This window comes from Haliaeetus albicilla, chromosome 5, assembly GCF_947461875.1.
Source record: "Haliaeetus albicilla chromosome 5, bHalAlb1.1, whole genome shotgun sequence".
NCBI classification, from domain to species: Eukaryota; Metazoa; Chordata; class Aves; order Accipitriformes; family Accipitridae; genus Haliaeetus; species Haliaeetus albicilla.
The window spans coordinates 11,814,651-11,830,396 of NC_091487.1; the positions used below are offsets into that span (position 1 = coordinate 11,814,651).

Consider the following 15,746-nt stretch of genomic DNA (forward strand, 5'->3'; position numbering starts at 1 on the left):
ACTTCCCAGAGTAATTGTTACTAAACCTTCTGCCAACTGCAAAAACACTAAAATTATGTTTTAATAGTCTTCATTTTATGTATTATTATGTATAACTGTGAAAGAATTTTATATCATAAATGACATTTGCTCATCATTTTGTTGTTCAAAGCAAACTATGAAAAGCTTCCACTTTTTTCTAGCTGTTTTTATTTTCCGATTTTGTATTCTGATGCCATGAGCAGTACTTGAGTACTGCTGCTACATTGAAATCATATACACTAATGGAAGTCATTAACAGGAAAAAAAAAAAGAGTAAGAGCACCATCATTGATTTAGTAACCTTCAAAAAGCCAGGCGATAGCATTACACTAGGTGATGCTGCTTTGGTCCTTAAAATACGCTTCAGACACAGAATTCCGTAAGGATTCAAGAAGTTCCTTCTTGTGACTACAGACAACTGCTATGCAGATCTACAAATCAGGCACCTTGTTACTTAAAATCATTAGAAACACGAAACCAGAATGAGTGAGATTCTGAAGTGCCTTTCTAATTAATCTCTGCCCTAAAGATGCAGTTAGCACTTAAGTCAGTTACGTATTCCTGTCATTTTGCTGGAATAACGTGTTCCTAACCAACGCCTTTCTTCCTTATTTCAGAAGCGTAGAAATCCGGCCACGACCTAAGTCCGCGAATCGCCCCCGACCACAGCACGGTAGGTGACCTACAATGTATAAACCCGGTCACTCTTTACAAAACCCAAGAAAGAGCTGTCCTCGCCTCTTCTTTCACCGTTTCCGAATGAGCGACCGAACCAACCACCTCGGCGAAGTCCGTGAAGTAAAAACAAAGCGTCGCACGCCCCACGGAGGACGAGCGGGCCGCGAAGGAGGGGCGAGGCCGGCAGCCCCCCTCACCCCCCGGCTCTGCCCAGGGTCCCTCCCAGGGCGGCGCCCGGCCCGAGCCGCAGCACCGAGCGGAGCCAGGAGAGGGAACGGGGACAAAGCCGAGCCGGTCCCCAGCCCCGCCGGGGGGGTTCCTCCTTCCCGCAGCCGGGCGGTGACTGTGGCTGACAGAGCTTTACACGAAACACCGAAAAACAACCTGGCGCCCCTCTCCTCCCCCCCCCCCCAAAAAAAAAACCCACCCCACCCCTCCGCCCAGGGAAGGGGCTGGCTGTCAGCGGCGCTGCGGAGGGACCAGCCGGCCCGCGCAGCCTTTTGTTGTTTGCGTAACGGCAGATAAAAAGGCAAAATAATTAAGACACACACACACGCACGCGCACCCCCGCCGCCCACGCCCGCCGCCCCCCCGGCAGGGCTGCCCCCGGGCGCGGGCAGCTCCCCTCGCTCACCGCTCGGTGCTGCAGGCTCGGGCGATGTGCGCAGCGCTCGCAGAGGCGGCGGGGGCCGCGCAGCCCGGGGGAGGGAATGGGGGGGTTGGGAGGAGGCGACCGGAGGAGGATGTCAGCGATGGGCGGGCGGAAGGGAGGAAGGAAAAGGGTTTTTTGGGGGGCGGAGGTGGGGGGGGTGGAGGAGAGGACCGAAGAGAGGGAAGGAAGGAAGCGGGTCAGCAACCACGGCGCTCTCAGGGCCTCTCCTGAGGCGCTGACAGGCCCTGCGCAGCCCGGTGGTCGGCGCACGGCGCGGCCCGGCCTCGCAGCAGCGGGCGCTGACAGCTGCAGCCAGCCGCCGCCGCCCCGGCTGCTGCTGCTGCTGGCGCCGCCGCCGCCGCCCCTGCGCCCGCCCCGCGCCGCGCTCCCTCCCACCCGCCGCCCCGCCCAACATGGCGGCTCCCCCTTCTTCTCCCACAAGCCCCCGCGCGCCCTTCTTTCCCACCGCCTACCCCCATCCATGGCGTCATTCCCCCCCTCGGAGGGGAGAGGGCGGTGCGGGGAGGGGGGAGAGCGCGAGCGCAATGGCTTCCCCCCGGCCCCGGCCTGGCCTTCCCCCCCCCACACACACCTCAGCGCGGCACCCGGGGCAGCTGGGCCGGCCCCCGGGAGGGAGAGGAGGGATGCTGATGAAGGCCGTCAGGGGTTCAGGTGCGAGGCCCCGCTCTGACAGCCCCGGGGCTGCCCGGGCAGACGGGCGGGGACCGTGCTGAACCTCGCTAAGGCCTTGTCCGCCTCAAGTGCGTGTGTGTCAGCGCAGAGAGCAAAACCCGGCGTCCCCTCGGGGCGCCCTCCGGGGGCACGGGGGTGGTTTTGCTCCAGGATGGGGTACCACCGCAGATGCTTTTTTGCGTCGGTTGTTCTGGGCGTGCTGGAAGGAAGTTTAGGGGTTTGCTCATGTAAAGCAGGCCGACAGTGGGGCTTCTAAAGCTGATGCTTCCGTCTCAGCTGAACGCCTCTGGGACAAATGCGCATCGAGAGCTGTACAGCACGCAGCCGGCTCGTGGAGCAAGTTACGGGGGGAAACTGAGGCAGAAGTACAAATTCTGTGGTGACGGCCGGGTCCCCCCTTAGGGCTAATTACGTGCTGTTAATATATTTCAGCACTCTTGTCGTTGTTCCACATTGAACTAAGTGAAAGATCCCTTTCTTCTACAGGTTTACACCTAAAAAGTAAGACTTCCATTAGAACTCGGTGGCGCTTGTCACGAGAACTATTTATTTGCAGCTTCCAGTTTCATTCCCACTCTCGCCAGAGAACAAGGAACAGTCACAGTATTTTCTTCATGTTGCTTTATGTTCCACTAGGTAGAAATTAAGCCCAGAAATGAAAGATGGAAGGAATTGAGGTCTGAGATGAAGAAAAACAGTTAAATATAGCAAAGCAGTAAAATGCACGTTGGAAATCATCAGGGAACAGTGACAGCCTAACTTTATGGAAGAATTGTTTATGTCTGGGCAGAATATTATGGTGCATTACCATCTGAGCTCCACATACAATAGAATAGAATAGTTCAATTGGAAGGGGCCTACAACGATCATCTAGTCCAACTGGCTATGTAACTCTGTAGTACATATAGGGTATGAATCATAAGCTAGTGGGAACATATGGAGGTATAGTGGTAAATCAAAATGTGCAGCCTCACCTAAATGGTAATATCTAAAACACACAAGGAAAGCAGAGCTCACATCTCTTTGCCCTCACATACAACACTGAGCAAGTCTACAAAATGGCAGATGTGAGAACAAGAATCCGGTGAGAAAGCAAGACTCCTACGAAGAAGCAGGAAGACAGAAGAGGAATAATCAAAGCTAATGCTGTTGTCAAAGAGGCAGAAGAACAGGAAGAGTCACAGAAGCCCACAAGAAACAAAACAAAGTTAGGGGGACATGGATTGTCTGCAGACTGCAAATACGGAGAGTCACTGTTGGATTTGAAAAACTGAGGGAACTGAAGTATACTTTCTGAATACCGCTCATTGATTGAGATCTTACACAGGTCAAGCTGTCCAACAAAAAAACAGCTGTGATACTAGTATTTCAGACAGCAGGTTCTTGCGTTCTTCAGCTCCATTTAAAACATTCCTCTGGCAATTTTGTATTAATGGTTTATCATATTGTAGTTTTGACAGGTAATACAGGCTAATGATGTATAATAATGTGAAATATGTGTTTGTACAGTAATATGAAAGGGAAAGAAAAGATTGAAGGGCATTCCTTTATACAAACTACATTTTAAAAGTAAGAGTCATGCCAATTGGTCCACAGGTTCAGAGAATTTTCATGAATAGGCAAGAGATTTAATTAAAAATAGAACATGTCCTAATTACATAATTATGCAAGAGAACTGATTCAAAGGAACCACTCCTGTCTTTTGAATAAACAATATTCATTGCTTTCTTCCTATCACACATTTGCTTTAAAAGATTTCCTGCAATTAGCTGCTTACCCGAGGGATCTGAGCATCTCTGAACAAAGCAACTACTCCAGCTATGACCCTGATTCATAATATGCTGGCTAATCAAGTATATGCATGCTGGCAATTTCCCACATAAGCAGCACACTAAGCTCCCTCCTGCAGGAAGGCTGATTAGCTCAATGGAACTAAAGTGCAGTATTACTCCCCTCCGTTTATGGCACACAGCAGAAGATAGACACAGAAGAGACTTGGTGAGCGTGCTTCTTCCTCAAACTTCTGCCTGACCTGAAATATCATAAGAGTTCCTCTCCATTTGGATCTTGTTTTTCCTGTCTCACCTACATAAGAGTTATCCAAGTTCATCTAGCAGTAAAAACTACTTACTGCCCACATTTCCATCTTCTCTTAGGGAACTAGTTATGCTATATGCCCTGCTTTTAGGCTGAAATGATCTAGACATCCTGTCTCTAGAATATTCTTTGCCTGCCACCTACAAGTCACTGTGGTTTTCTGCAAACATCTGAGTGAATATTAAAACAAAACCCCAAAACACATTCTTTACAATGCTGGATTCTTTATTCTCAATATACCCATTTCCCTCCTCTCCCAGAAGGGAGAGGGAGGTTTGTAATTCACAGTGGGAGAGAAAAAAAGCAAACAGTTCAACTAATGCAGCACCAAGCTCTTAGGTTTTTGAGGTGCAACAGTGTGAGAAATACATGCAGCAAATTAAAGTTCGGTTTAACTGACAGCCACAAACAGAGCAAACCTCTATAAGGAAATTCAGGTTCACTTCATTTAAGAAGTGTGGGTTGTTTTATTTTACCATTGTTATTAAAAAAAATTATCCTCCTGGCTTAGAGGATCTTTCCTCTAAAAGAGAAAAAAGTTTTTTAAATCTAATCCTACAGTCTATAAAATCTATTACTTCATTTTACAAATATGGGCTACAATAAAGCACTACATTGGAATAATTTCAACTGCTGCTAAAGTGCTGTTTAAAAGCATCCTGGCAATAATAAATATTGAAAGGCCAGACTCAGCAACCTGTCTGGCTTTTCATCACAATCACTTGACAGTTGCATATGCTTTTAGTTTGTATTTCCTGCAAGAATGTCCTTTATGGAAAAGAGGAAACATAAAAGTCAGTGCTTAAGAGTCACAAGTGTCAAGTATGCAGTCCCAGACACAGTTTTAGCCTAACTCCTTTGAGCGTATGTGCAATTACTGCATGCAGAGCTACCTTGTTATCAGGGAGTTCAGGCACTTTCGAGTAAAAGGACTGTATTTTGTTTACCTTGACTCACTGTCAGAGTCAAGCTGCCTGAACATACCATCGGGAACCCACTGTTGGACATGGCATTAAAGTTCTAAGTAAAATGAACACTGATCATGGTCCTGCTTCCCAAGTCAATAAGCTGTATTTACATGCAAGTGAATTCTCCTTTTTCAGAGTCACAAGGATTTCTAGAAAGCTATAACAAATGAAAGTCAGTGTGCTTTTCCCTGCCGTTTTCTATTCACAGAGAAATAACAACGAAATCAAGCATGCAGTGTTAATTCAACTCTTGAACAGGCCATTTCATTAGTTAATTTCTGTTACTTTTTTTAAACAGAGCAGGATACTTGCGCTGGACATTAACATTTTGCTAACCAGAATTCTTTTCATCTCCCAGCTATTACAGAGCTGTGCTATTGTTCAAGCCCAAAAGATACTGACTGAAAGGTTTAAGAAGCCCATTCAGTTAGCTTTAAAACAGTTCTATTATTAAAAACAGACATAAAAACGTCAGGTAATACAGTTAAAGTAACCACTTGAAAGCTAGAAACTACTAGAGAATTTGCATGTCAATATTAATGTGAACATAAAGAAAAATACTATAAGATTTCAGCAACACAGCTGTATTTATATATATCCCAATTTCCACTGTTATCTTCAAAGTAGTAAGTGATCAAGGAGCAAAGAATTGCACCCTTTGATCAAACTATAATACTCTGTGCTGTATGAATTTACAGCCACTGTCAGTATTTTCCAAGGTCCTACTTTTAAGCATCAAAAATCCCAACAGGTTAAGGGTTTGCAGAGGAGAGCTTATGATGATAATTAGACTTGTATCTTTACTCCCTGCATTCAAGGAGTAGGTTCCCACCTCTGCGAGGGAATGCTCACACCAATACCTACTTACTCTGCTCAAGCAGCAATTTCTGTTCCTTCTTTACTTCTGCCATACCTCTCATTTCATTGAAAGATGAAGCAACTTTCTTCCTTACTTGCTTCCATGTTCTGTAGTCAGCTGATAGTTTACTACCAGCACCCTTCTAGCTTGGAAAGACTCTCTTCTCCATATTCACTCCACATGACTTTTAGTGCTTATACATGAAGAAAGATAGTGTTCCATTTATGCTCCTCCTTTCCTTCCTCTATACTCTCACTTTTCAGTGAGTTTATTCTCTCTTGGGGTTTCAGTTGCTCATTCAAGGTTATGAGAATTATTAATCACTGCATATGAGTCACAGGAAGTTACATTTATTTCTGTATTCACTTACCTCAGTCACTGAACCATTGCAGAAGTGTATTAAGTCCTTTGGAGGAAACAAAAAAACACTCTGTTGGAATATCACAATCTTGGCTGCTACTAGAGTAAGAACATTCAGTGTGTGATACAGTGCTTCTCTTCACCCTCCCATATCTTTACTTCCCAACTATGACTGTGCTCCCTGTCTTTACCTTTCTATTGGGATAAGGCCTAGTATTGATAGGAAAAAAGTTTATTACACAAACACAACAAACAGAGTCTTCCAAAGACAAAATCTTTGATAGTCTGTGTTCAAACACAAGAACACTTATCTAAAAGCAGAAAACAAAAGGATCACCTCTATTGATTTTTAAGTGCCTGCTTTATTACTACTTACATTATTCCCTTCCCTTTCTTTGAACGCTAGCTAGTCAGCATTCCTTCATGGAGATTTGCTAACTCATCAGGCTTTGCTGCCACGTTACTTGCAATTAGATTAGGTGAGACTCTTACCTTGATAATCTTGGTAGTCATTGTAGAGTTTTTTCCATGGTGAAGGAGACTTTTAGGTACCTTTTTCTCATGAAATTCTCCAGAGTTTCATTATGAAAAGTGCTTTTTTCCCTAAAATAAAACCTGTGAGGGCTGTGATTTTAATTTCAGTCACACATCAGTGTAAATCTTGGATAATTTCCTTAACCAGTATAAGATTTTTCTTTTTTTGAGAAGTGAATCTTTGAAAGTGTAAGAAAGGCATTCGTTTTTCCAACCAACATTAGGCAGAGGCACAGACTGGGACATAAACTTGTCTTGGCACCAGGGAAACTGGCACTTCCTCATGGAGATACAGAGGATGTATTCTCTTTATTCTCACCAAGATTCCTACATACATTTATAAAAGAAGGAAGCTATGATTTTCCAGATGCTGCCTTTTATTAAAGCTGATGCATATGCTAATCACAAGAAATGCTAATGCCAGTGTATGCCTGTATGTGACCTTTTCCAAGTAGAAATTTGCACCTACTGATGACAGAGAACTAAGTCTCAAAAGTCTAAAAGGCATTACAGATAACCACCTCATCTGGTCTTTTTCTAAATGTAATTATCAAACTCTATTGAAAATTAAGCAGGCATCTTGCCATTCCTGTCCAAGAACCTCACTCCTCCAGTGTTCAGTCTCAAGGGTAATATACACATATAGGTATTGTGCCAAATTGTGTCATTTCTTTCTAGCTCTTTTCCCTTGCTAGTGATTGGCTCCATTTCTCTACATGTTTGCATTTCTAAGGAAATCCTCAAATGTAGCACTTCTCTTTTATACGTCTGATTAAAATATTGCAGAGAAAGAAGATTCTTCCCCAGGGTAACCCTCTTAGCTGGTCCTTTCTCCACTCACCTGTCTAGGAGATTCTGCACTACTTTACCCCCTCCTGACCATCAATTTGCTTGGCTAAACAAACTGAACTCTTAATCTCTTTAAGAGAGATTCTACATCTCCCTGATTATTCAACTTGCCCTTCTCTACTCCCATTTGCTTCATCTTTCTTGAGCCTAATGTGCTGCAATTGTTTGCGCCATGGTCATTATTGAAAACAATTGCTCCTAAGTCTGATTTATCAATAACCTCCCTTTCACTTGATGTATTCCTTTTCTACACGTGCCGCAGTAATTGCCAAACCCTTATCCCCTTTTCAGATCTTCTGTTAAATGCTTTTCTCTCCTCCTCAACTAATACTCTGTATAGAATTATACTAAATTCACTGGTTGGTTGGAATTTCTCGGTTTTTATGGGAGGCCATTTTACATGTGCTTTTCATTGTTGGAGTTTGCCTTGGTTAAGAGGGTGTTCAAACCAAGGCGGTACTCAGCTGCACTGGACTGGGGAACTAATGGTAATACAGTTTGCCCCAAGGGAAAGGGAAATGGAAATGTTTCTGCTGTGTGACAACTGTTCCTGTAGTTTCTGTGCCAATAACCAATTATGTCTCTACAGAAAATGGCATCTGTGAATATGCCTGTGGCTAGATGGATGGTATACAGTACGTGGGGCTGAGAAGGGCAGAGTCACTCTAGAAATCAATAGGAAATAGAACTGCCTGTGCTAGGTATTTTGTTCCTCATCCTGCCTCCTGGGAAATAGAGCAGATGCAGGATAAGGAGAGATGATCTTATTCCCAGGGCTTTGGATATGAATTCTCTCTCCTTGCTCCTCCCACAGCAACTATGTACTGTGAAGTTTTTGCTTCAGTTTCAGGTGTTGTAATTCCTATCTTTTCTGTTGTAATTCTGTCTTTTTTTATCTGCTTTAATGAATCATTTTCTTGCCAGTTCACAGAGAAATCCACTGAAAAGCATTAAGTTCAAAGACATGCCATGGACACACTCTTCTGTATCTTCACAATGATACAGAAGAAAACAAGATATGTACATCGCTGCTATCAAGTCTTAGACTTAAAACATTAGTGAGATGATTGCCTAATTCACTCCTACAGGATGGATGGTGTGTTTTATCTCTACAACCCTGTCTGTCAGTTACCTAAGAGTAAATATCCTTGAAGAACTCAATCTGTGGGCAGTCTCCAAAAGGTCTAGAGCAGAGTCTGATACCCGAGATTGAGAAGGGGTGGAGAGAATGGTTTTTAATCATCTTTGTGCCTTCCCAGTCCTATACTATTCTCTGCTCCCTGTGTGATTTAGACAACCACAAGGGCCTGGTTTCCATGTGATAGTCCTGCCCAGGACCTCCACAGGGTCCATCTGTAACCTAGCCCATCCACACTTAGTATAGCCCCTATATTAGGGGATGTGAAAGGAGGCCTTAGAAACTAGCCTTGTAGGTGCCAATTTCTGAAGAAAGGAATTCCTCATACATCTGTGTAGAGGTGTTTTGGAGAACAGTATACAAAAAAAACATTGAGGGGATGCTGTTAATTTGTCGAGTTTGGCAGATACTGCTGCATCATATCATGTTCTGAAGGTTTTCCTTGTGCCAAAAAGGCTAGACTCAATTTAGGTAAGTTGTAATTTATGCAGAAACTGGCTAAGAAGGCAGTTACCTCATCAGTATGTAGACCATCACAGATATTCTGAGGCTACAATTTTGCTTCAGAGGACAAATAATTAAAGATAGCAATTTAAAGCATGACTCCTTGACCTTTGACCTTAGTGGCCAGCTGGGCATAGTACAATTCACAGAAAGTAGAACTTGTAGTAATTTCTTTCAAGGAAGAAATCCGTGCCACCATGGTTCTCTACAACACCAGCATCACCTAAAACACCAGGACTGTTTGAGGCCTTTTGATTACACGGAGCAGTTCACTCTGTCACATCAGTTAACAACAGTCTCCTGGCGAAGTTCTGCGGAATTGCTGAAACATGCCATATGCAGTACTTTGGATTTTGAATCTGTGTATTCCAACATTAAATTATTCCTTAATACTTAAAATAATAATTATGTTTTAATGAAAGCTGAAATACATTGAAATTGTTTCAAAGACATATATAATGAGTTTTACATAGTTTATGAAACCCTGCGTATTGAAAAGAATGTAACTGTAAACAGGAACTGAAACATGCCTCAATAAACACTAGGGGAAAGCTGGGAAAAACTGATATATATAAATCAGCCATGAAAATCAAATGTACTGCCTACACAGTGTTACACTTGTTATTACATGCTGAAGGGCCACAAAGTACACCATCACCATATGTTTGAAAACTGTCATGACTCACACAGAATAGACTGATGAATAATAGTATCTTCCTTCATCAGCATATAACACTGACCAGAAATCTACCCAGTAAATGGTTCTGTTGTGGGCAGCAATTTAACATGCCCCATATCCTTATAATTAACTACATAACCATAAAAACGTTACTGCCAGGTTTATCGTGCACCAATGCAGAAAGCACTCTAAATATCTTTAAAGGACTGTTCACACATTTGTCATTTCCCGTCCCACTCATTTTGCAACCAAAGGAGGCTGGAATGCTGTGTGACTGGCATTCTCATTAATTTCACTTACCTTCCTTTCACTTTGAATTTTTGGTTGTGAACTCTGTTGGGTAGTGCCCAAAACCAAAGTTCATATTGTAAATAAGTGAGATTGCTTTTCTAATTTACATGTAAACATATAATAGAACTAAAAGTTGAAATGACATTGTCAATTACATATGAAATCAAACACCGAGTGCTAAGTGGCTGTTAGATAATACCTATAAATTATAGACTCAAGACAGTAATAAGCTGCTGCTTTTAGAGGAAGTGTGAACCTCATGATTCAAAAGCTTGAAAAAAATCTTCCCAAGATGGAAACATGCCCTGTCCAGTGGCAACTCTTCAGCCACATTCTCCCAGCATCAGGCTATTTTACTCGGTCCTATGGCAGTCAGATTTATGGCTGCAATACCGTGGTAACTGTTAAGCATGCCCAGCAAGTCTCCACGTGTCACACTGAGTAGACCAGACCCCTCTTTTCCTAACAGCAAAAGCGGCACCAGGGAAGAAGCAGCAGAGGAGCACAGCAAATTAATTTTGAGCATCTCTTGTCAATTAAAATTGCTCTATAATATCCTATGGCAGAACTGATTTTTTCTTTGAAGTGAGCTCAAATTCTCCTTTGACACAAATTAGCACCTGTGGCTATTTACTCATGTCAGCTTAGTATTTTGTTCTGGTTTTTGTGGTGGAATTTTTCATGAGGCCTGAGGAAACTGGATGTTTTCCAGACATCACATTAAAAGTGAAATATTATTTTTGTAAATGTGAGAAGAAGATTGGTAAATCCAGAAGACATTTTCTTACATATTCACTGGAATTTAGTTTCCATTTTGTCTTTCAGTCTCATAAAATTTTGCACAAATAAGGGTTTTCTACCAAGTATTTATAGTTTCTACAGCTACTAAGGTCAGAACTGTCTTGACTTCATTTGTTACAGAATACTTATGCTGTGTCATACCATCTATTTTCTATATGACACTCCAGAATAATAAAATCACTTGGAAAGCAATCAAAGCAGTCAGTCTCTTCTGAAATTTGCAATTCATGGATTTTGTCTTCTAATATAGCCTTGACTACAAAATCTGTTTTGCAAAACGCACCCCCCCCCCAAAAAAATCCTGACTTCTAATTATTCAAATCATTCTAGAAATGAAAATCTGTAACTTTTCTGGAACCCTTTAAAAACAGCCAATGTATGCTACACACTGATCATCATATGAGAAGTTTTCCACGGCAGGGATTTATTACAAAGATGGAGCTAAAATCTGTCAACAGGAAGTTCTTTAACAAATGAGATATGAATAGTGACCTGAATTCCTTATGATTCTGAAACTTGCGTTTTGCCTGTTAATGTGTTTTGGCTCAGCTGAATCATATCAGTGGGTTCGTTGGAGGCAGCGGTGTGAACAGAATACTGCTAAATGACAGCAATTCTTGACTGGCATGGGGGCTGCTGGAAATTCATGCCAGTCATGGTCCACCAAAGTAGCTTCAGGGCTACTCCAGCTTAGGCTGTGTGCTAATTGCCTCCTGGCAGTCTCAGGAGATGCATACAGTCATTCTTGCTGCCTCCTGCCATCTCAGGCCCTGGTCACAACACACCTGGGACCACCCCTAAGGATGAGAACCTGCATACACCAGAAAGCAAAATCACTGTGCCTTTCCCTGCAAAATATAAGAAACTCGATTAAATGGGTATCTGGTTTGAATTAGTAAAACACAAGCAGCTGTATGAAACGTGGACCATGTCTTCAGAGCATTTACATGGCTTCTAAAACTGATTTTGACTGTGGGTAGTACTATACAATATTTCTCCTGAGTAAGACCACACTGAAAAAGGGATCATGGAATTTTTTGCCTTTACTATTTCTAGCAAAAAGTACTGCTTTTGCACTTCCACAGCATCTCCTATTTGAATATATCAGTCAACTAAATCTCACAGTACTTGGGTAAATCTTAATCCATTAATGAATGCAAAGTCAAGGCACAAAGAAGTGATTTATATAATAATGAATATTAATGAGTGTGTATTTCAAGATTATTACATTCCATGCACTTACAAACTCTTTTTAAGAAATAAACTCATAAGAAATAAAGTAACTTGTGTTTCCTTTTTTTTTTTTTTTTTTTTTGAGAAATGAACCCGAATATACAATTATGGGGTTATTATTCTGGGAATTGGTTTACAACAATCAGTGGATATAATTTTTAATATGAAAATGTTATTCATGCATATTACAGTTCCAGGCATATATTATCCTTTCCTGAAAACATTTCAATCTCCCAGTCTTTATGCAAATACTGTCCCATGGGCTCTGCGCAGGATGTAAATTAAGTTCTTGTTTGGCTAAATCTGATTACCATGTAGGGTACCAATCTTGCTTAGTGATAGTGGAAGCTAAATATTGCAAGCAGAACAGTCCCTTTAAAATGGGGCCAGGAAGGGTCAGCATCTAAATAACAAATCTGAGTTTTGAACTAGATTTTAATTTTATCCCTAAGAATGTTCAGTTAAACATAGAAGCTATCTTCTCAGTAGTTGCTACCATTACTATTAAAACTCCTAATGAAACTAAGAAATGCATTTTTTTTTAAGATGTACAGTTCTTTATTAATCCTATATTAAGGTGCTACAATCACTTCAACCCAACCTTTAGTTGGTCTGCCTCTCAATCCCCATTTGACACTTCCTCTTACTCCTCTCATATTCTATCAAAGTTAATGCTCCAGTAGAGAAATTCAGTGAATAGCAAAAACCCACACAGGTTATCAGAACCACCCCAAGTCAATACAAACTATCTAAAATTATTTTAATATTACCAAAATATTGTTGCTTTATTATGAACTTACTGGGTGCATAAGACAGATTAAAAAGGCACATGCTGACACTACTAAACATGAAATACTGCTGTTCCTTCTGACAGGATTAGCTAAATACCTAAATGATAAGAACACTCCCCTGTATTTTTCTTATACTCAGAAAATGTGCACAGAAAAGTCACTCTTTGATCTATTTCACTAGCTTCAGTTACTGTAGCAGGCCTTTGTACACATAAAAAAATTATTTTTAGTAGTCTGTGGCAGCTCCTTATTCTTCCTTTGATGTATAAAGGATTTATGATCAATAATATCTGAAAGCAGCTGGCCTTATTACAACTGCTCTGAGTCAAGAAAAAAAAAAACAGAAGTAATGCAACAATAGCAAAAACGATATGACTTTTGGCTGTCCCAAAAATGTAATTATCTCAGTAAATGTATGTGGTTTTCGTAATGAGACTCAAAATTTCAGATGGATTATTTTTAATAACATCTTTTCACAGTGGCTTTATTAGATATTCTAAATCAGAGCTCAACACTTACCTAATAGATAAGTACCTCACTCCTTCAATAGGCTTTACATGAAGGGACTCAGTGCTCCACACAGAATCTTAATGAAGGCAATGCCATAAAGCCACGAACTTTACCTACAAGCAGCTCAGAGCAGAATCCTAGCACAATCCATCATATGCTGATTATATTTTTTGGGGGTGGCCAACACTAAAATTACATGTTCAGAGAACAGTTATAACTATGAATTGACTGAAGCACAATCCAAACCTTCCATCTGAATTCCCACATCTCCCTCATGCCAACAGCAGAACGCTTATATCTGCATGATGAGGCATATTAATTCAACTGACATCTAGTAACACTTTTTGTTGGATTAGTTCTAGTAGTGATCAATTTCCTGATCTGGTTCAGCAGGCAGACACAAAAACGTCTGTGTTAATAAAAGTGAGCCACTCGGAAGATGAAAATGCTTCTTTTGATTGACCTCTACCCACTTAAAGCATATGTGAAACTACCTTCGGAATCTTATGCATAGGCTGTCAGAACATATGGCTATCAACCACCAGTCCATTGGGGTTCTGGTCTCTGCCTTTCAGGGGTATTTTCTTATATCATCCTACCATTCTTTTACCTTGGAACTATTTATTAAAGTGTCCATTTGCATTGTGGTCAAAGCTTATATACCCTAAGATACGATTTACTGTAAAGCCCTGAAGAATTACATTACATACCCACAGTGGTCTATTTAAAAAAATTATTTTCCTAAAGAAACGTGGCATTTTGTAACTTTTTAATAAATATATACCTTTTACAGTACTGATGCAATGAATAACACTCACAAATATTATTTTCCTAGAAGTGTTGGCTATCACCTCAGCAAACACTATTAATGACTGTTTTCATTTATTAATAACACAAGTTAAAACCACAATTCAGTGACTGTTTTAGCCCCAATGATGATACCATCATTGTATGAAACAGTGCAATCTGCTACTCTATCATTAATATTTATTTCATCTTGCAAAGGAATTATTACAGTTGATATTGATGAAGCTCTTTCTGCTCCAGCTGAAAAAATAAAAAGCTGTGAATAAATCATGTCATGTTTAGATATGAAAAACAGGTCAATGGCCTCTGAGCTGATGTTTCCAAAAGCAGAACCTTCCCTACAGCATAGCTTTAGGGAAACACGCTTCGTTTGACAACATACATTCTTTTTAACAGAATCCTCTTAGTAGGTACTGTATCAAAAAAATCATTTAACTGTATAAACGGACAGAGAGAAAATTTTGAGGAATGGAACTTCTTTTAAATTACAGATATATGGCATAACATGTTAAGACTTCACTTAAACCAACCTCCTTCCAATTGATGTTAGATACCTAGAGGCCAGAAAAATCACCCTGAGGTGAGTTGTTTTGAGTGCCTCAGAGAAACTGGTGAGAATAGCACATTTTTTGAAAGAAATTAACTTGCAGAAAGCAGTGCGTATTAGTGCTAATGTTGCTCTCCTCCATACAGACAAGTATCAGTTTCCTTTTCTACCAAGATTAAGTGACTGGCAATGCATCTGTTTTATTGCTCAGCAACTAGAATCTTTACCAATCATAGGTTAGAGGAACTCTTGTCCAAGGGGAGCACATTTCTTTTAATTGAAACAAAATTATCTAAGAAGATCCTATTGCATTAGTAATTTATATGAAATATATCTTCAATCTTTATTAAAATAGGAAATAATCACACTGAAAAGAGGATTATTCTAAACTGATTGTACATATACTCACAAATCATACGCGTTCCTTCAGCCACGTTGTATTACTTGTGGATAGCTACTGCCCCAGACAGTAGTCAACTGCCACAAAATGAGGCATTTTTGGTTTTATATACTAATATGGTTGGTGGAGACATCATTCTCTGACCTGAGTTCAGGTACAGCATACTGAATCACATGTTATTTAGGAGCTATGACTCCGCGGTAAAAATGTGACAGTTGTAATCCCTTCCATTTAACGTAAACGAGGAACAGCTTTTGACGGTTTTCTCAGTTGTGTTTTGGTTGGGAAATATTTTAGATATTCTTGGAATAAAGGTAAAGGAAATCTACATAGT

At 41.0% G+C, this 15,746-nt stretch overlaps 1 protein-coding gene across 7 annotated transcripts in view; it reads right to left on the reverse strand.

The window, feature by feature from the left end:
• Positions 1-1,711, reverse strand: part of KLC1 (kinesin light chain 1) — a 49,414-nt gene extending 47,703 nt beyond the window's left edge. For 3 of the 7 annotated variants that reach the window (XM_069783341.1, XM_069783344.1, XM_069783343.1), the window contains exon 1: positions 1,334-1,709. The gene's annotated coding sequence lies outside the window, so the exon portion shown is untranslated. Of the gene's footprint in view, positions 1-1,333 lie in introns of all 7 variants that reach the window. The other 4 variants (XM_069783342.1, XM_069783338.1, XM_069783340.1 and 1 more) reach the window with 3 other exon arrangements.
• Between the last annotated feature and the right edge of the window lie 14,035 nt (positions 1,712-15,746).